We start from the raw sequence: 22,759 nt of genomic DNA, 5'->3' as shown, positions 1-22,759 counted from the left end.
TTTGCCTCTGAGTCCTTGTGGGATTTTTTTTTTTTTTAAATTCAGACAGAAAGTCACAAAAATTATACTCATCCTCATCAGTTCACTCAGTCCCATGTAATTAATTTTTTTTTATCTTGATCTTTTGTTAGCACTTTTATGAGTTCATCAGTTTTTCATTAGAGTTCTGAAAATGCTTATTCATTCAGTTCAGCAGTACAGTCAGTTACCAGAAACCTGTACTTGTCAGAGTCTTTTCCATGAATTTCTTGAAGATGAAACCCTTTTATAGGAACATATTTGCAAAATCATCAGAGTACACCCAGAACTGTCTGTAAATGACAAAAGACTTAAAAACGACCACGGTTAAAGATTTGATGAAAGTTCATAATAATGCAGTTGACAAGAAAATTAGTTATTTCTGAGATATACATTTTAAAGTAATAAGTAGGATTATTACTTATAACATTATACCAGAACATATAAGATTTTTAGAAATTTCATGTAATGTCTGAAACATTTATATTAACATATTTCCATACATATTTCCATACAAATACAAATATAAGATTTTTAGAAATTTCATGTAATGTCTGAAACATTTATATTAACATATTTCCATACATATTTCCATACAAATACAAATATAAGATTTTTAGAAATTTCATGTAATGTCTGAAACATTTATATTAACATATTTCCATACAAATAACCCAATGAAAGTTTAGTATTAGTTGTTTTGTTTGTTTTTTTATACTGCAGCATCAATTTTATACACATCAGTGTATACATGTCAATCCCAATCGCCCAATTCAGCACACCACCATCCCCACCTCACCGCAGTTTCCCCCCCTTGGTGTCCATATGTCCATTCTCTACATCTGTGTCTCAACTTCTGCCCTGCAAACTGGCTCAGCTGTACCATTTTTCTAGGTTCCACATACATGCATTAATATACGATATTTGTTTTTCTCTTTCTGACTTACTTCACTCTGTATGACAGTCTCTAGATCCATCCACGTCTCAACAAATGACTCAATTTCGTTCCTTTTTATGGCTGAGTAATATTCCATTGTATATATGTACCACACTTCTTTATCCATGGAGAATTTCAAGTTTTAATCTAATTGTGATACTCTCTAGGAGAGATGCTTTTTGACTGACAAAGGTGTTTTTAGTTCATGGTTATACTGACAATTGTAAATAATATTACTATTTTTTAAATGAAATACATTAAAAGTTTTATATTATCTCTTTTCTTACGCACTGTATTTTTAAGTCAGATTTATTGAGGTTTAATTTACATAACTTTCACCCTTTTAAGTACGTAGTTTTATTAGTTTTAAATATAGAGTTGTGTTTCATGAACATTTTAATACTGGTTTCTAGAGCCTTTGGTGAGAAAATTGTCAATAAAAGACAAGATCCTAAATTTCCAACTTTTAAAATTGATTCTGAAGCTTGCTTAAAAATACTTAAGAGAAATTCAAAATCGTACCTTTGAAAGACTGCATATACATATGCAGTTCTCTCATAGAACTGGGGTGAGAGAAAATACATGTGTACACACTAATATTAAAAAATCTTTTAGTGGTACCATAAGCATAATGCTTACAAAATAATCACTAATTATTATATTTTGACTTTAAGGCTACACAGTTTTTAACCTTTGCTACCACAGTGTATATTATTAAACATTTTTATAATATGACAAGAATTTAGTGCCTTAATTGAATACACATTGCCCTAAGGAAATTGTATCTTGTTTTAACAAAATATTGGTTATTTTCCCAATATACTTTAAGTCGATATGTTAAATATTCAGTGCATGCGTGTATAACTTAAAAATATCTTTCATAGCTTAATGGTTTTAAGAAAAGGACACATATTCTTTATTAAGATCCACAAACGATAAAATTGATAAAATTTTCAAATGTTTTAGGTTGGCTGCACAAGAAAATAATGATAATGATATGATGTTAGAATAATGTTATATATTATGGCAAACTAATAACCTCCAGGGTGCTCAACTTCCATGAAATTCATTTCATATCTCATCTATTATGGAGGATCTGTGAAAAATGGTTTACTATTCCCCTTCTGAGATATTTGGCAAGGCAGGGCTGGCTCATGAAAGCAAAGAAATTAGATATTGTCATTTTCAAAGGGTAAAGTATGCGAAAGCTGTTCTCTAATTCAAGAAATGTCTGTGTGATAAAAATCCCTCCATGCAAATAACATGGGAGGAACAAAACCCAGTCATTTTTCTCAGCTTTCAAACTAGATATATTCCTTTCATTTTAAGTAGTACACGTCTCAGAGAGCTGTATCTACATACACACAACCAGCTATAGATGCTCACATAGGTGATGTTTACTTCTTGAAAGCATCTACCCTTGGAGTTGTGCAGCCTTCTTCAGAGAAAGGTTTTGAGCCTTCCACATTTAGGAATTATCATCAGAATTTTAAGACTATGTTGTATCCAAAGTTCTAGTTGGGTAATGATGAAATCCACATAGAACAAAGAAATTGTTTAAATGTTCTCATCTTACTTTCATATTTTCATTTGATTCCCACTGCCTATCATCAGAACTTATTTATGGCTAAAGGCCCTCTGTGAAACCCTGAAATGGTGTGTAAAATATTACCTGAAGTGCATATGTGCATGAGAAGCAAAAGCTTTCATTGCATCAGCAATGGCAAGGAGTTTTTAACCAATATAATACAAATGCCTTTTAACAGGGCCTTCAAAAGTGTTTAAGACCTTCCATATTTTCTTTTTGGCCTGCACTGCCGGTTTTATCCCCTACAAAAGGCACCTTCCCTGGAACTTGCCCTCCCTCGTAATATTCTTGGGCTCCTGCTGATTTTCTTTTGCTTCATCTTCACCTGCATGAATTCTCCACAATGCTCGGGCTCCAGTTTATCTATGGTCTCATCCATTAGTCTGTGACATTCCTAAGAGTTAAACCTCTGTGCTCCTACAGCTGCATTTCCCAGCAACGGTCTGATTCAATACTGTGTTTTGTGTTACTCTCTTATGTACATCTCATTCCCCTTGATCTAGTGAATGTCTACGAAGCCTTGTTTATTTTGTGTCTCCAAAGTCTAGTCCAAGCCTTGCACAGAGTGAGGCACATGTATTGACAGAAATCAAACTGAATTCCCAGTTATTTCAAACCATCCACTCTCCATGCATTCCATGAAGAAGTAAGCAGAGGAAAAGAAGTAAGAACCATCTAATCTGAGCAATTCTTATTTACTAAGCTTTCTGAATTATTTGTGTCTTCATCCAGAAACTTCTTTTTTTTTTTTCCTTCTGCCATTTTCTCTCTTAGGCAGTAGTATAGGAAAGCACGTTTTTTGGAATTCCATTATTTTTTCCTATCTTCTAATATCATTTATGGAACAACATAATAACAATTCATGGAAATGTAACATTTGGCAACTTTTTCATTCCTTGAATTCAAAATGTAACTACAAGATTGAACATGCCATAGTTTGGTTTTGTAGATTTCCTTTCAGAATCTCAGCAGATGTGAAAATGCAAAGAAAACAATACAGAAATTCTCACCCATTTGTTACTTTCCTGTCACTTTCACGACCATTGTGACACAAAAGGTCTTCTTTCCAACTATGTATTTCTTTATGTGTTATCTCTGTATTTCTGGGCTTTTCTTTCTCCACAGATTTCAAGACTATATCCTGCCAAAGCTACAGACTCCTACTAAGTCTCCTCACAGCGCACGTCTCCCAGAACAGTTCTTTCCCCATCTCATCACTTTATGCTGTGGCCATCCTCCTCCACATGCTCTGCCGCTTCTCACGTCCTTCCCATCTTCCTCTCTCTTCACTGTATTCCCCTCCCATCTGACAGGGAAATAGCCTCATATATTTCCTAGGATGGTCCCCGAACTTCCTGGGCATAACTATCACCGGCATCTTCCTTAAAGTTGTTGATTCTTTCACAGATTCCTGGAGCCTAGAACCCTAATTTTCCTGTGACTCATGCACATCTGATTAGGAGATAATTTTTTTTCTTTTTTTTTAATAGATCTTTATTGGAGTATAATTGCTTCACAATACTGTGTTAGTTTCTGTTGCACAACAAAGTGAATCAGCCATATGCATACACATGTCCCCATATCCCCTCCATCTTGAGCCTCCCTCCCATCCTCCCTATCCCACCCCTCTAGGTCATTGCAAAGCACCAAGCCGATCTCCCTATGCTATGCGGCTGCTTCCCACTAGCTATCTATTTTACATTCGGTAGTGTATATATGTCCAGGTTACTCTCACTTTGCCCCAGCTTCCCCCTCCCACCCCAAGTCCCTCAAGTCCATTCTCTATGTCTACCTCTTTATTCCTGCCCTGCAACTAGGTTCATGAGTACCATTTTTTTTTTTTTTTAGATTCCATATATATATGCATTAGCATACAGTAGTTGTTTTTCTCTTTCTGACTTATTTCACTCTGTATGACAGACTCTAGGTCCATCCACCTCACTACAAATAACTCAGTTTCATTTCTTTCTATGGCTGAGTAATATTCCATTGTATCTATGTGCCACATCTTCTTTATCCATTCATCTGTTGATGGACACTTAGGTTGGTTCCATGTCCTGGCTACTGAAAACAGTGCTGCAATGAACATTGTAGTACATGTCTCTTTTTGAATTATGGTTTTCTCAAGGTATATGCCCAGTACTGGGATTGCTGGGTCATATGGTAGTTCTATTTTTAGTTTTTTAACGAACCTCCATACTGTTTTCCATAGTGGTTGCATCAACTTACATTCCCACCAACAGTGCAGGAGGGTTTGCTTTTCACCACACCCTCTCCAGCATTTATTTTTGTAGATTTTCTAATGATGGCCATTCTGACAGGCATGAAGTGATACCTCATTGTAGTTTTGATTTGCATTTCTCTAATAATTAGTGATGTTGAGCATCTTTTCATGTGCCTCTCAGCCATCTATATGTCTTCTAGGAGATAATCTTGATATTCTCTTTGAATCGCTAAATATCTTCTTTGAGGCTTACTTAATTTGACTATACTGTAAGTTGTTATATTACCGTCTCTCTTTATTGTTTCTATCTACAAATACTCCAATCCCGCCCCATCATTCACTGAAATCTTTGGTACCTTGTACCTTTGATTCTTTTCTAACCAAACTCCTTCCATTGCTACACACAATTTTTCGTCTCTATGGATGTACTCCCAATACTAACTTCAAAGTGCCTTGACTTTCTTTAATATCTACTCTACTTTAATCACCAGTCCCTTCTAACTCAAAGATAGTATGAGTCTTGGAACCAGAAACCTACCATAAAATATCAATAAGATCTTGGCTATTTCACTAACCCTTCACATTTATTAAATGGGATATAGATACTTGCTCTGCCCAACTCTTCTTACTTATGAAAGAATCAAAACATATAACATATGTGAAAATGCCTTGTACACCAAAAATCTTCGTAAATATGAAGTAATATGACCTTGAAAACCATCCTTCAGTCTGGCGTTCATGATTATGGAAGTATATGATATGATTTCAGATGGTCCATGGAGGAACTTTCAGTTTTATTTCAATGATCATGTGATTTATTGGTTGAATTTACAACCTACACATACATTTAATTCAAACTAGAGATCTAAAATGAAAACAGTGGTGCACCAGTATTGTAATGGCACTGCCTGGGAGCATTTGGCAGACTCAAGAATTCTGAAAATCAAAATTTTGACCTACAAAATCACCTTGACAATCTTCTCTCATCTGAGAAAGCAAACACAGCCTTTCTCTGGAAAAATATAGCAATGTCTCAAAATCCATATTTAATTGTCATTTGGCTAGTTATCAAATCCAAATCAACACAGTTAGGAGTGAGATTAATACAGAGTAAGGGGAGTAAAGGGGGTGGTTATTTTAAAAAAATATATAGAAATTTGCTTCTGTTTTCAAAAATATGGTGAAAACATGTTTATTCTTTCATTCATTTACTTAAAATATTTTCAGCATTTATCATGAGTTGGGCATGATATTAATTGCTGGAGACAAAATGATATGCATAACCATTCCTAATCACTGCCCTCTTGAAAGTTAGACACTAATGGAAGAGAAATTAGTCAAATAGTCTCAAAAATGAATGAAAAATCACTAATTTGACAAAAGCTAACTAGGAAAACCTATAAATAGGGCAATTTGACATGATCAGAGAGATTAGAGAAGACTTCTTTTAAAAAGTAATGCTCCAACTAAGGTGTAAAGAATGATCATTAACTAGACATAGAAAGGGGAAAAGAATATCCAGGTAGAAGTAATGATAATTGCAAAGGCCATGTGATGAGGAATCACGAAAAGTACACAGAATTGAATGACATTTCCCTGCAAAAGAGAGTGAGATGCAGCATAGTGAGGGAAGAAGGTAGAAGGGTAATTAAGGCACGGACTATGGAAGGTCTTATAAAAGTCCATGATGGAGGGACATTGATGTAATCATCATCTTATTTTTTTATATCAAAATAATGTATTGTTTTCATTAGGTATACAAAATTTTTTAATATATAAGTAATTTCATTTTCCAAATTTGGTTACTTCTACCACTGTTTGTAGTAAAAATATACATTTTCCTTTTTTAAAAATTTTAAAGAAAATATTGAGTCAGTTTGAAGAAAATATAATTTTGTAAATAATAACAGGTAGTGCTCAGATATGGTAAAAACCATATAGGTGTTACATGAATGACTAAAAAGTTTGTGAAACACTACTTTAGTCTAATATCTGAATTTTTTTAAGGGAAGAATTGAGCTTTACAGAGATTGCTCAAAATGAAGTTTGTAATTTTTATTATAATCAATGTAATTTGTTGCAGGAAAGTGAAACAAATAATAACAGTAACGCTGACACCATTTTAAAATATTTTGAAATCATTTGTAAACAGAACTTCCAGAAACTTTGTTTATCTTATGACATATGAGATATGGGACCAGATATTGATCCCTTTGTGTTAAGCTTAGAGACACTTTGTTGCATAACATGTACTTTCCTATGAAAATATTTGAATGAGTTCTAAGCTGAGGATCCTGGCTTATGACAAACCTGAAGAGCGAGTTTGATCCTTATGCATGCTACTTCTCGTGTGGGTAGAGGAGAGCATTCACAGACGTCTAGACTCTTCTTTACAGAATCAGTGGTTTGGGATAGAATTTTTCAGGCTCACTAAAGGTCACCCAAGTAAAGGAAGGAACAGTATTAAGAAGAGTTTCCTCAAAATTAAACCCTCTCCACTCTTGGAAGCTTGTCCTTCAAATCTGAAAGATAAGCCATCGACCCTCATTAATGCCATTTCAGAATTGGAAACATTTCTAAACCAACCGATGGGCCTTTCTCACTGTTTTTACTAACATGGTGGCCCAGCTCAGAGCCCAAGTGTGTAAGGCTGAGGAGTTGGAGCATTTCTAAGAACATCTGGTGTAAATGTTTTAAATATCCTCTGATTCTAAGGCATATTTTATTTAAATTAAAATTTATTTTTGAATAGTTATTATGAATATAAGGTTCAAAATTCAAAAGGCACACACAAAAGTTCATACCAGTGATTCACCAAGTCTCTTTTGCATCTTTCATCTACCAATAGGTTACCCTCCAAAAGAGGCAAGCCCTATTACCAGTTACTTGTTGATGTTAACAGAGATATTCAATATATACACATATGTAATAAAACACTATTAAGCAAATGATAGCACACCAAAAATAAATAAATAAATAAGCCATCTCCTCCATGCATTCTCAGTCTCCTTCTACATTGTACTCTCTAATAATTTATTTCAAAAACTTCAATGTAAATAATTCATCCTAGTTTAACTGTGGTATCAGTTGCTAAGTGCTGACTAGGTGTCAGGAACGGTGGTAAAGTCTACAAATTCATTATCTCACTTAATACTCAGAGCAAGACTATGAGGTTGGGATTTTATCATCCCTATTTTAAGATGGGAAAATTGAGAATCAGTGAGTATCAGTTATTTGGCCAAGTCTGCATGACTAGTAAGTGCCAGAGCCAAAACTGGGAATAAAATCTAACTACCCTTAGTATTTGTGTTCTTCACTACCGTGAGATGCTTCTCTCTTTCTCTCTCTCTCTCTCGCTCTCTCTCTCACACACACATATTTCCACAAACTCATATACACACATACATACATAAACACGTATAGAAATACTCATTCAGGCATTTATAAAATTATAAATATCTGGAAATAATATAAATCAATGTCTTATAAATTCACGACCTTGGTGATTAAATGAAAAACATAAAGAAGGCGCTTAATTGAAAATAAATGTGCTTCAGCTCTCATTTGCCATTTCACTCTCTTGTATTCCAGTTACTCTGGGGTCTATTTCCCACATATTAATTACACAACATTAAATGTTTGTATGTTTACCGACCAAAACACAAATATGGGCACCAACAGCCTGGAGATTCCTTGTTAGCACATAAATCAATAAAAGATTATAAATTCCTGGTACTTGTAGACTGTATGTCAGATTCAGGAAGGACATTTGCCAGAAAGCCACAATGCTTGGAACTATTTCTGAATTACTGGCACTGGATATTGCCATATCGATTTATTGATGAAAACAACAACAATAATCTGCAGGCCTAAGTGGCATCTGAAATAAGTCAGTGATTTTTGGTGCTATTAATTGTGCAAGTAGAATTTTTAATATAAAATTATTACCATGCATTGAATTATCTTTTGGGGTACTTCTTAGAAAAGCTCTAAGGGTTGAACTGAAACTTTTTACTGAATTTTTTTTTTCATGAGGGCTCTTTAATCAAACATAGCCACAATACCATTATTACATGTTAAAAAAATAATTCCTTAATATTATAAAAACTTCCCAATTGTTTTATTTTTTTAAAGTTTACTTTGTCCTTGAAATGTAAATAAAAAGAAGGGCCATATTTTATGATTAAATAAAATGTCTTTCAATGCAGAGTTTACCACTTCATCTCTCTAACTTTTCTTAAATTTTTGTTGAAGTTCTAGGTTATTTTTTCTGTAGAGCTTTGGGGTTTGCTGATTGCATCCCAGTAGTGTCTTTAGCATGATTTTCTTTCTCTCTATCTCCTGTAATTTGTGAATCTGGAGAATTGATCAGATTTTTAAAGTGTTGCTGATGGTCTGCTTTCTAAGTGGTGGTGTATATATCCATCAGGAGGCCCAGCATATCTATGGTTGTCTTTTTGTGATATTACCAGTCACTGATAATCATTGCCTACACCCTTTATTTCATTACAGATTGAAAAATGATGATATTCTAATTTTAACATTCCTCTTATTTTATCTGATAGAATTGTTCCTAAAAGGAGGAACGACCCCATAACAACTCTGCTTAACTAGAAGTAGAGGCTATTTAGAAAAGGCAGAGTAAGTCCCAATTCTTTCCCTCTATTTACAAGATATTTGGCTTTTTAGCATCTTTAAAAAGTAACCAATAAAATTTTTTATTATCATTGTGAATTCATGGATTTAAACAATTTTTATGTATTTTAATACATTGCCATTATTATCCTTAATGAGGCTAAAATGATTCCATATTTAGCTATAGTCAGAGTCTGTTCAAGTTTGCTCCTGAGTCCTAAAGACATTATCCTTCTAGGCTCTGCCAACATTTTTCTGTTACGACAAGATGTCCAGGCTCATCTTACACATTTCCTGTCCCAGAGTGAGAAGCAACCATTTCTCCAAAGAACCCTAGATCCTTTCAGTGGAAAATAGTATTGAGAGACCATAGTTAGGGCACTAAAGGAACTCATTCTTATTGGTCATTGATTCTAGGTCTTTTCATTTGCAAGATATAGGAAATATACCTATGAATTAGTATGTGTTTTTTAAAATAAAATACACACGTATGTTCCTTTCATGTTATTTTTCATTTTAAAAAGTTGCTTCTCTTTTATAATTATACAATATATTTACATTATTCCAAAGTTCAATATATAAGTAGGATATATACAAAGAAATTCACCTTTTCAGCTATAACCCATTCTATCCCTCCTCCATTGATAAGCTTTTTAAATTTGGGGGGATAATACCTCTGATGTTTCACAAAGTAAACCCACACACATTAGGGCATCCAAACTTTCTTAGATAACCTGCAGCATAGTCTGCATAATTTTCTCCATTTCCTGATGGTCACTGCATAGAATGGCTACTCATTCCAGCTGCACAGTTTTACACAGTAGGTGTTTTTTTATAGTTTACTCAAGCAGTACACTATTGATAGGTGCTTGAGTTATTGCCAGTTTAAAATTATTTTTATTTTTATTTTTTTACGACTATAAATAGTGCTTCAATGAAGAGTCTAAATAATTTATTTGGTGGTATTGCCATTCAATTACTTGTTTTTATAACAATCATTTTAAGGTAGGTAATTACTCTATTTAATAAAGAAAGATGACTATTGATCAGAAAATGAAGTGCTAAGAAAATAATTTTAATCGATTGACCAATTGATTGATCTGGTCAAATAACTGTAATGCATACTGATGAAAGAAATTAAGACAGAAAGAGGGTAATGTCTCTTCACATTTAATCTGCCTGAAGGTCAAATTTCAAATCAGTGGCAAAGCCTATGATAAATCAGACTACCCTGGGCATGGTGTCCATCAGAAATCTGCCGTAGTCAGACTCTTACCTCTAATTCTCTGATATCAGGCCTCTGCTTTCATTGTGTTCATCTGTTTTTCTTTTTTTAACTCTTGTCCCTTGCCCTTTTCAGTCAACTGTCCTCCATAATACACCATTTAAGAGAAAAATTAATGTTTAATAATTTCAGTACTTGAGCTATAGAGTTAGGTATCATTTTCACATTACTCAAGTAACTTGGCAAATGTTTAAGGTATTAAATAGTTTTCCAGGCACTCCCCCATAGTGATGGGAAAAAAGAAATCTCTTTCACTCTTTAAAACTCTACCTTCTGCCATCCCTATTCACCTGGCCCAGCCTAGGTAGCCCATCTCCCTTACAAGGATGGCCTAATCCAGTTTCCTCAGAAAACTACTGTGCTTAAATTCATGTTTCTCTGGGCCACCTGGCTTCCCAATTTGCCTCTGACAGTTCTTGTTGTTTCCCCTTCCCAACATTTTAAATTATTTAAAGTGTAACATTTGTATTGTAACACATCCATCACCATTTCTCTTCAGGATTGCCTCTGAATTGACAGTTCATTTTTCAGGGAGAGTGAAGGTGATTTTTAAGACAGAATCAAGGATCTGATTTTCATCCTGCTAGAATGGCTGCCTGGAGAGATGTGACATCATAGATGAATGTCTGAGTCCTGGCTTTTCCTTGGTCAAGAAGCAACTCATTATTTCTAGAGAATCACAAAAGGCAGGATTTGTTTCCAATTTCATGTCCTTTTCTTAAGGTGGAGCAGCAAGTAGCTATTGTTTAATGCTGGTGTTTTGTTATTTTTCTCCTTCCAAGATACAATTATTTATACATAATTTGTACTCTTACATGAACCATTAGAAGATAAAGGATTGTAAGATAGAACAAGTTTAACAGAAGTGCTTCTATTCACCATGTCCTTGTCTCCCTCCATTCCTCCACTGCTCACCCTTCCTTCCTGATCTCCTGCAGATGGTCACGCCCCTTCCCCTACTATTTCCTCACCATGACCAGTGTCCTATAGGTGCCTCTTCCATTACTATACTCAAATCTGAAAAAAGATATAAATCACACCAATTTTGCATCGAATCAGAAGTCAGTTTGTTTGTTTCAATATTTTATGAATAATATGGACATAATCTTCATAGTCAAATTGATCATTTTTAGAAAGAGTTGACTGAAGTGATTCTAAACCTTGATTGCATAGAATAATCACCTGGGGAACTTTCCAAACTACCCAGGAAGCAAGACAGATCAATTAAGTCAGAATCTCTAGGGGTGAGATCCAGCCAACAGTAGTTTGTAAAGCTCTTCCAGTGATTCCAGTGTCCAATCAAGGGCAAACGATTGAAAAAATGCTTTTCTCTAAGGCTCATACATTTGCAATTGAGAATCACTACTTAGTAAGCAAGGCTTGGCTAATAAGGAAGGTTGTCATGACACTGAGCAAAAAAAGTTTTGCAAATCAATGTTATCAGTCTGTAAAACAATCATTCATCAAAAACCTCATTAACCAATCTATTATTTATAATTTAAAAATGGCTAAAGTAAAATACTATTTTGAAAAATAAAATATAAACTGTCTCTATACTGTAATTTTTTGGAAAAAGAGTTAAGTGCTAATATTTAAACCACTTATTCAAGACACAGAATAAAACCCTAGGAATATTATTCAGCTTGTCCATGGAACTTGATTAGTGTAGCATTCATAATAGTTATCCACCAAATCTATTTAGACTCTGATATTCCATTTTATAGAGTTTTACTTTTATCCACATACAAATTTCCTTGATGGAAATTGCCCATATGCCATACAATTCATGGTTGACTTATTTCACATTTGCTTAACAGCCTTATTCTATGATTTAAGGGGACATTTGTAAGAGCAAAACAGTCAAAAATATCTTAATAACATGATGGTTTTCAAAGGGCACTCAAGGGCAAAATGTGAATATGACATTTCAACACTGATTAGTAACATGAATATAAGGCAGATATTCCATCTAAGACTAAATTCAGCACATCAACTTTGTGACATACACAGATTATTCCTAAGTGAATGAAAGATTTTATTTTTTATAAGGAAAGTGATTTTTTTTTCATACATGAAGAGTAAGGTAACATTTGCTTATAGATGTGTGTTAGAGTTTGAAAATTCAGGTTACTTTCAATTCCCATTATGAAAATATTAAAAGTAGTACATTTTTAATTTCTAAGAGGTAATACCAGCTGCTTCATTATGTAGCATTGTATCTGTTCAGGGATTTAACTCATGTGCCTGGGAGCATATGCTTTTTAGAAAACATTTTAGTAAACATTTGGATGTTGTCAGACTTACAACTCCGGAGAGAATGTGCACTCTATTATTTTAATTATGTTTTAGCATGTGGCTGTATGCCATTATATTTCCTTTAAGAGTTATATTGATATATGACTATTATATATAAGTAAATAATGAAAGTATATAAGTATACACACATATCTATATGTATACATATACACTCATATTAGAATCCTTAGAGAAAATACAGCAAATATGTTTGCTATGATGATTATATGCAATTCTTATTTCCTTTAGCATAATAGTGATTTAACCAACTACTGAAATTGACTTAATATCCTGGCTTATAGGTTTATTTTAGTTACAATAAAATGATATCTGAAACATCACTAATATGATTCACAAAGAGAAGATACGATTTGTTGCTTTTGAAGATCTAATTGTGTTAATAACGTATATGCTGGTGTGCTGTTATTTTTAACAATACTCCATACTACAGACTTGTGCAATACTTTAAATAGAATTTAAGTACTAGTGGGCATGTGTTCAGTTTCTATGAAGTTCACATTTTCTGCAATGCACTAACAAGCAGAAATATTGCTAAAATCTCATTTATGTTATGGACATGGGTAAGCATGACAAGCAAGGCTGGGTTAAATATGTGACAGCACAAGGCCTTGAGAGGAGAAAATCTGTAAACAAAACCTCTTACTGGAACAGAACAAACGCTAGGAGTCTCAACCAGAGGGTTGAATGAAGAGTCGATAGAGTGCGCAGAACATCAGAGGGTCTGGCAGCAAACTACAAACTATCACTCCCTGAGCACACTTGGACGCATAGCATGAGATCATTGGTAACAATGCTGAGCTACTCTCAGGGGTAGGTGGTAGAAACAGTGAGGGTTCCAGGGGAGACTCCCAAAGGAATATCAGCATCACCGAATTTCACCAGCTGATAAAAGGCAACAGCCAAAAATGTTTGGAGCAGGATTGAGTAATATGGATTTGGAACGGCAGGAGGATAAAACCAGCAAACCCAAGGAAGATCTGAAGGTCAACTATTATAATTGGGACAGTAGGTGAGAACGACACATCAGGTATAAGGAAGAAGTCTAATTAGAGCCAGGGACCAGGCTTGGGGTCAGACTCAATGAAGCATCAATTATTGGTGAGCACCATTGTTCATACATCCTTCCTGACTCAGGACAAGATTGGTTCCTGGTACACTGGGGCAGAGCTCTGGGGGTACAACGGGTGGGATTCAAGTGGTCTGGGATTAGAAAGACTAGAGATACAAAGGTTGTGAACCAAATTGCATTTCGTATGGGTACCAGAATTCAAATGTCAAATGTCAAATGACAAATGTCATTCCTATGGATGCAACTTTTAAAACAATCTGCAACCATGCTTCTGAAAAGTAAAGAGCACTCAGGATTTGGGTCTACAGCCTTACTGTGAGAGCCTATATGGGCACTGTATGTACCAGAGATGTTTATATTAGATCCCTAGCATGCAGAAATAACTTCAAGCATCTTCTTCTAAGCTGTCAAGAAATTCTAGGTGCATAAAGTTTCTTAATGAAGTGTTATCCCTTATACCTAGATAAGATATGAGAAACTCAGATACTTTCATTTTGTGTAAACAGTATGGGGGCAATGCATTTTCTGCAATTCCACTACACATTACCTATCTTCCAAACATGAGTTATTACAAACAATAAGCATTAGAATACCTAAAGTTTTTTTCTCCATTCACATAATGGTGAGTTTGAATTATATCACATCCCAAATATTTATTTAATTTTCTCCTGTGTTTTACTTGTGAAGATGTGCATTTTGAAGGGCAGTATAAGATGACATATAAAGTTATGTAATTTAAATTTATAATAAATTTATACTTAAAAAAAGTATCTTTATTCTTAATGCCAAATTTAAAAAATATACATGTATTAATGAAGTTGTATGTTTTGATTTCCGGAATACAAAGGAAAAGCAGTACGTACACTCAGGCTCAATAAGATTGTTTCCCATCTCTAAAAAAACGTAAAGCTCAATAATCGCAAAATTTTTCAATAGTACTATCACAAATATTACAATTTTTTTCCTCAAATGTAGTCATTGGAGGAAAGTTTTGCTTATTTGCAGAAAAATAGTTTTGTAAACTTTGTCTTTCACAACTTAATTTTTTCATAAAAGTACAAATAAGACTTCACAGCTGTCACCACATAACACGGATTTCCCAGCTTTTAACAGCCTAATCATTCTTTTGTTGTTTCAAACAAAGAAGCTTTATTCCATTTGAGCCAGATTGTTTTAAATGCTTCTTTTTCAAAATTAAGTTTTACCTTTAAGAGAAGGTGTAGTTTTTATATCACTTAGTAACAAGGAAGGAGGTTTTCTTTTAACCTCTTTGTGGTCCACCTATCAATAAATGACAGACTTCTGCTATTTAATCTAGAAAAAAAGCCATCTATTATCACCTCAATCTGGCCCAAGATGAACTTGTTAATAACTGCAGTTTATGAATATTTATCATGAGACAAAGTGGTTAAAGAGACAGTACAGCTTTAATTTTCAGGTAGCATTTCTGATAGCCCTGCAACTTAACACTGATTAATCAGACTGACCGAGGCTTTAGAAATACAGGCTTGCCTGAATTTGTCATATCTTCTGTGAATCTTTTGTTCCTTGCATTTCAAAATGCTCTGATCTCTAGTGAAAATTACTCAAAACCCTTTCTGGGACAGATTTATTCTTGACCAAAGCTTCTGCAGGATGCAAAATTGGAGCTGGAATCAATGAGGACAGCTGAAATAACGATCGTTAACTGATCATAGTTTCTTAACTGAAAATACAAGGAGACCGAACATAGGCCTTTGAAATATGACACCGTCTTGAAAGATGTGGCATGCTATTATAAAGTAAAATAAAATTCCACATTCCAGAGCCTCAGTTCCTTCCAGGTGCTAGTTTGGGCCCTTAGCCATTCTTCAGCTTCTTCTCGCTCCTTCCTAGTGCTTTCCACTGTGTGATCTATTTTCCTGAGAAAACTTTCCACGAGATCTCTTGAAAGCCTGAGAACTCTTAAGTTCAGATGAATGATAATGAGCACTGTCAAAGAGGCAGTAAAACTGAGTCCTTGGTCCTGGCTGCTGAGCGGGAAAGCCACAGGAGTTAATTGTGTGAATGGTAATGAGACCAGGGAAGCAGCAGATGTTCGCGTGCCTTTACAATCCAAATCCCACCAACAAATTCCTCCCACAGAAACTGTGAGGGACATCTTGGCACCCTGGAGATGGAGCTAGACCCAGCCATAGCCTCATGCCACCTGCTAGACCTATTGTTTAAAAAAAATAAAAAAAAACCTCTTACAATAACAAAGTTGTTTGCTGTCTTTTGCAATGACTTTATGGCACCAGTTTTACCACAGTAGAGGAATGGAAGGAAAAGAAACATCTGATTCTTTACAGAGAAACATTTGCACCCAAAACAGTTGACTTACATGGAAAGACTGATGTTTGTTATATGATGCCTTACTCTTCTGATAAACCATGCCTGCCTTTTCCTCTTGTAAGTCCCCCCAGGCTGTTTATTCTATAGCAGATTTACAAGGCTACATGGTTTTTCATGACATGAAGAGAAAGGGCCATGTTTGTCCCTACAGAAAAATCAAAAGAGAAAAAGGATGCAGGATGTAGAATTGTTACCAATAATATTCATTTCTAAATAAAAAGTAAAAATCTTTCTAAATAAAAATAAAAACTCTTGATCTTTTGAATGGTCTTAGCCAGAATGCCCTGTGAATCATCAGTCTTTATGAAATTAGAATTTTACTGATGATGCAGTAATTGTATTTTTTTAAATGTCTAAGACTGGGAAGTCCAGAATGCCCTACCTTAGTAAAATGAATGATCAGAATAGAGACAAGCAAAATTAGAAGAGACCCTCACATACTGGGCATTTAGGTTTGTGGAGCAGTGTTTTCCATATGGCAGTTTAGGGCTCTCCCTGAGGACAGTAAAATGGTATGAAACTGTGAGAAATTCTATTATACATTAGCTACCTTTACTTTTGAGGACGTTTTCATAAATCTTGGTATTATATTCCTTGTAGAAAAAAGGGGGTCTATTTCTAGTACTGGAAAATAGGGTTAGTTTCAATGGCGACTGCAGACATGGTAGATTTGTCATGTTTATCCTGCCCTAGAAGAGAGGCTCAGGTGTCTCTATCCGGGTTAAATAAAAGCTGCTTCACTTCTCACTTTTTGTTCAGCTGGTTGACCCTCATTATTATAAAAGTAATTAGTTAGGCTGGAATTTCTGAATCCATTGTAGACAGCCTTTGATGATCTTGCATTAGTCATACAGATTTGAGTTAGAAATATCTCTATGCTTTGTAAGTTGATTTCATTGTTACCAGTGCAGGTTTTGGATTGTATAAGCTCTATGGTGCTAGATTTTTCTGTTTGTAAAGATCTGAGATTCTATAGTAAATAAAAAATTGTGTTCTTTTCATAATAATAAAATATGTGCTTCTGATTTACTGAGAAGTCAGAGATGGAAGCATGTGGGAGTAATATGTAAATGCCAAGCAAGCTGTTTATACTGGGATCTGCTCCTGCATAATAATCATAATCCAATGCTAGCAGAAACCTTTTGAATTTAAAACACTGTAGAGTTCCAGCAAAACAGAAAGAACCACAGCAAATGTTGTAATTGCTGATTATTTCTGAAAAAATCTCAAATATGTTTACATTTTTTTTTTTTTTTTTGGCAAAGTGGGGATTTCTATTAAGTTTAATATTATCCAGCAAAATCATTCTAAAACAATTTCACCGTGCTTTGGTGACCTGCTCTGCATAAAAATGCAGGGGGAGGGTTGGGTATTGAGATTTGCTTTTCTGTATTTCTATTACTGGAAGAACACATTAAAACAGCCATTTTGTCTAAGAAAAGTTGTATTGGGAGTTGTGGAAAAAGTGAATTTTATTTTATTATTTAAATTAATGTTAGAAATTCAGACCTTCTGTGCAGACTTAATGATGTGCAGTCTATATATGTGTCTTAAAATTTAAAGAAAGGTTTTTATTGTTCTTATTTATTTAGATGGTTAAGTTCAATACTTTGGGCTGAGAAAGATAAAGCACATTTTCTTGACTTAGATGATGTTACTTTCTTTGCCAGGAATGTTAGTGTCTTTCATATAGGCTCACAACAGAAAGCAGAGTTTCTAGAAAAGTTTGTCAAAATAAATAATATACTCTTGAGTACTCAATGTAAGCAGGATATCCAGGCGCAGTTTTATGTCTTCCTCCTGAATTTAGGATTCTACCCTTTACACAAGAAAATATTTGCAGAGAGTGACTTATCACTGGGAAGACTGGTGATGTTATGACCAATGATGCAACATCAAAGAGTCCTTGCGTGGGAAGTGGGTTCCTTTGATCTCAGGTCAGTTTCTCTTGTACCACATTATGCTCCTCCCTTGTGTCAGTCCCCTGGTTGGCTTTTGCTCAAGCACTGGAATGTTTCTGATTATAACATAAACAAGAATCTGAATGGCTACTCTCCTTTTCTCAGTTTCCCAGACTTTCTAGTTTCATGTTTTAATCTACAAATGATTGAATTGTGTTCCCTTCTAGATGAGCCTGGTTTCAGAGAAACCAGGATACCTGGGATATTTAGAGTCAGAAGAATATTACCTCTACCTTTCTTTACCTCCTCCATTTTTCCCAGCTTTGCCTAAGAATCACTTCAATTAATCTTGTAGCATTAATAATTTTCAAGGATACCATCCAAAGGACAAAACAGTGATGATTTTTTCATTATTGCAAGGATTACAATATTTTTCCATGAGATAATTCACTTTGATGGGTACTGATATCTTTCCCCACAGCTTCATTGTTTTGAAAAAAAAGGAAGAATTCAAAAATGGGACAGCCTTTCTCATTTAACTTCTAAGAAACAAGTAATTATTACTATATCAGAAGTAGATTTTGGATGTAGATACAAACATACAAATTCAATATCAACTATGTATTAGCTGTGTAAAAACTTACTTAAACTTTGTGAGCCTTAGTTTCTTTATCATAAAATGGTTCTAGGATTAATGTGGCAGACAATACCTGCTCTCCACTCAACAACAACTCCCTCCTCCACTCTGTTAACTGAATCCCAATATTTTAGCACTTTATATAAACTGAAGGAGCTATTCCTGGACCTCAGGGCTAAAATTTTGTTAGTCTAGGCCAATCATGACAATTCTCCTCTCCTTGCTAGAGATTCAAGAATCATCATGGGACACAAATCTGAAAAGAGCTTTAAGAGGATATCACTGGAAGGCTCCTAGAATATATTTTCTTCCTTGATGAAAAAGACTCTATAAAGGAAATACTACCTTTTTGTAACTCTATATTCAGCTGAGTGGGAAGACATTTCCTAGAATTGTAACAGCCATCTTGGGAAGGTGAAGGAACCCATGTTAAGAAGGATAAGGCAGCACATTCAAGATAAAAGAGTACAAAGATAGGAGAAACATGGTTCAATGATGGCATTACTGAGCTGCTTAATTATTCAATGTCAGAAGTGTCCTATCTCTGTATATCTTGTGTTTTGAGATAATCAACTCCTTCCTGTTGACACTTTGCTTGGGTTCTATTACTTGTATCCCACATGTTTCTAGCAATTATAAACATTTCATTATTAAGATTACAGTAAGAATTAAATGAGGAAATATATATAAAGCACTTGGTACATAATAGTGGTCAATAACTATTACTATTATTTTTATTGTGTTCCAAGACCTTGACATTTAATTGCTATGTGAGATATGACTATTTTAGATGGTATTTTTTATGACTAACTCATTCTAATTGTAAACTCTTAAATCTGCCCTCTTAATTACATTTTGGAGTAGATATTTTCTAAAATGTTTTACTGTTTTTAGGCAGATGTTTTTAAGATGCTTTACTGTTTAAAAGATAATCTTCTTTGGAAATTAAATTCCTGTGGATAAAGAATATTGACTATAATTGGCTAATTTATTATAATTAACTTATCCAAATTCAAAATAAATGCTAGATGATAATAAAGAGGCACCATGTTGTCACAAATGGTAGCCTGCTTGCTATGTGCCTTATAGAAACTAGGCATTATATTCAATGAAAGCCTAGCAAATTTCCTCAGTTTTGTTCCAACTGAAACATTTTCTGTATAACTGACATACATTCAGACATTTATTATGTAAAAAGTATGTACAAACTGTTCATTTCTTTTATAGGTTATAAAGGAATCAGAAGTACACACATTTCCAGGGACCACCTATATAGCTAGGTATCTGCTACATGTTCTAAATTTATTAATCATTTTCTTGACAAACAGTGCTATTTGACAATACCTTGAACTTTGCCTTTTCCTTGTGAAATTAAGCATCCCTCAATTTGATAACATTGCTCTTGCTGCACTACAGATCCTAGATCGCTCCTTCTAAAAGTGATTCAACTGGTGGATGGTAATTGTGAAGTGAATAATTTCTCACAAATTCTAAGTGACTAAAAAACTGGACACTGGAGCTGCAATTAAGCTAGTCATATTTACTAACAGTAAGTTTTTAAATAATTTTGATGGTAATAGATATTATTTTATAATTTTGATGGTAATAGATACTATATTAAAACCTCCTTTCAAAAAGCTTTACATATCCTAAAATAGCATGGATTTGATTTTCATTATTTAAGAGGATGTTAATACTTCTAAGTCATTTTAGTTCTCCTTTATACTCCTAGAAACGTTTTCTTAAGAGTAAACATCAGTCTATGTATAGTGGGATGCTCTTAGTTGGAAAAAAAATGGTTGGATGAATTAGGTATTTATTAGGAACACTCAGAAGTATTACATGTGCAATGGATTGTAATATGAACACAAAAGATTTAAGCACTGGCAATAAACTTTTTGTCTCACTTCAATTTCTTTATCTTGAGCTAGAAATAGCGAAGGATAAATAAACAGTGTACTGAAGATTTGCTTTCCCATACCACTGAGTAATGAGGGAAAATTGGCATGAAGAAAACAGAAAGCAAATGTGCCATTTATATATACTTGACAGATGCAAAACACTCAATCAGAGATTCCTAACCATATACATATGTATAAATATACATATATGTATTGACATTGGAAATATTTTTGCCTTCAGAAATAGCTCTTCAAAAAGAATGAGATCTCTTTTTTTTGAAAAGTATTTCCCTCCCAAATGAAAAGTGTACTGTCTAAATAGATGAGGAAGGGAGTAACTGGTATAAAACACTGGATCCAGAGAGAAGCTCAATTCCCTCTTTTTCTATGAATTTAACTGAACAGAGAAGTTTTCTTATATCCTTTCTACTTATATTCTTGAATAAATGGAATCTCAGCCTTGGCCCTTTCTATGGTAATCTTCACCACATGCCACTTGTCTAAACTCCCTGGAGGAGCAAAATCTCGCAGCACATAGGATGTGAGTACCATTATGTCAGGGTTTTGACCACTTCAGACAATAGATTACTCTTCGTAGAATTGCGTCGCAAACTTTTAATGTGCACAGGAATCAGCGTAGGATCTTATTAAAATGCAGAATCTGTTTGAGTAGGTCTGGGGTGCTGGCTGAGATTCTGCCTTTCTAACACACTTCCAGATAATGCCCAGGCTGCTGCTCTATGGACCATACACTGTACAGTAATGCTTTAAACTAAGAACTCAGACTCAACTGACTTAAGGGCTTGCCCTCCCCCTGAGGCCCTCAAATCTTCTCAGCAGCAACTTTTGGAACATAATTTGTAGGCTTAGTTTCTGCCTCAGGATACTGTCCTGATGAGAAGGAAATTTAAGCGACTCATAACCAACTTTGCTGCCATCTAGTTTAACTCTCAAATTTTGACTAGGCTCCCAGTATATGCCCATTTTCAGAATACTGGATCTTAGGTACCTGTCTTGTTCTCTCCGTGTTAATATCGAATTTCATAACCTGTCTGGCTCAGAAGGCTTGAAGTCCTAAAATGAATGGCAGCTTACCTATATACCTAGCATCTGGACTCAGCTGATCGCCTGTCGCCAGCCCTTAAGTCACCTGCTGGAACTTGGCACTCTACCTTTGGCAGGACATCCCAATACTGATTGCCCACTCAGACAAAATTGGCCTAGCAGCTGTCACTGCATTTCATAGACTCCACCTCTTCCTGGCCTCCCACCGATGCTGTGACTGTACAGCTATGACTCCAGGTGTGTGGCCCTCCTGTGGGCATTTGTCCCATTGTTTTGATCAGAATTCTCCTAAAATCTATTTCTGTTCTACAAGCCTCAGGATACTGTGGGATCCATTCTCATTTCCCAACCCTAGATCTTATGTTGATAACTTTGTCCCAATAAAGAATTCACACTGTTTAGCGATTTTATATAGCATATTCTTGAATAGATTAGTAAATGGAATACAGGGAGATCAACATGAAGAGATGTAATATGCCTGATAAAAGGCCTAATAGTGTTTTTTTAATTTTAATTTTTTAATTAAAGTATAGTTGATTTACAATGTTTCCGGTATCCAATAGTACTTTTTAAATTAAAATCTTATTTGAGAATTTTTATCTTCCCTTGTCATTGACAAGATATCATATCAAATTACATCCTGCTGTCCTAGCAGTATTCTGTGACATGACATTAAAAAAAGACACTGCTTATCACAAATGATCTGATAACAGGCAATACTAGACGTGTATCCTACCAAATATACAAGATAATTAAGCACCTGATAGACTTCTTTTAACTGTATTAGACACGCTTCTATGGTTTAGGGTC

General features: G+C 34.6%; 1 long non-coding RNA gene across 1 annotated transcript in view; it reads right to left on the bottom strand.

The window, feature by feature from the left end:
• The window catches only part of LOC309628153, a 28,672-nt gene extending 8,717 nt beyond the window's left edge, over positions 1 to 19,955 (bottom strand). Inside the window, exons 1-2 of the long non-coding RNA XR_014244205.1 lie at positions 11,503 to 19,955; positions 1,071 to 11,102 (exon numbers count right to left, since the gene is read on the bottom strand). This is a non-coding gene — a long non-coding RNA (uncharacterized lncRNA). The remainder of the gene's footprint in view (positions 1 to 1,070; positions 11,103 to 11,502) is intronic.
• Positions 19,956 to 22,759: the final 2,804 nt, after the last annotated feature.

The sequence above is a fragment of the Balaenoptera borealis genome, assembly GCF_965194805.1.
Source record: "Balaenoptera borealis genome assembly, chromosome: 4".
In the NCBI taxonomy this organism is placed as follows: Eukaryota; Metazoa; Chordata; class Mammalia; order Artiodactyla; family Balaenopteridae; genus Balaenoptera; species Balaenoptera borealis.
Note: the sequence above shows the minus strand (reverse complement) of the source record. Positions and strands in the feature narration are given on the sequence as shown.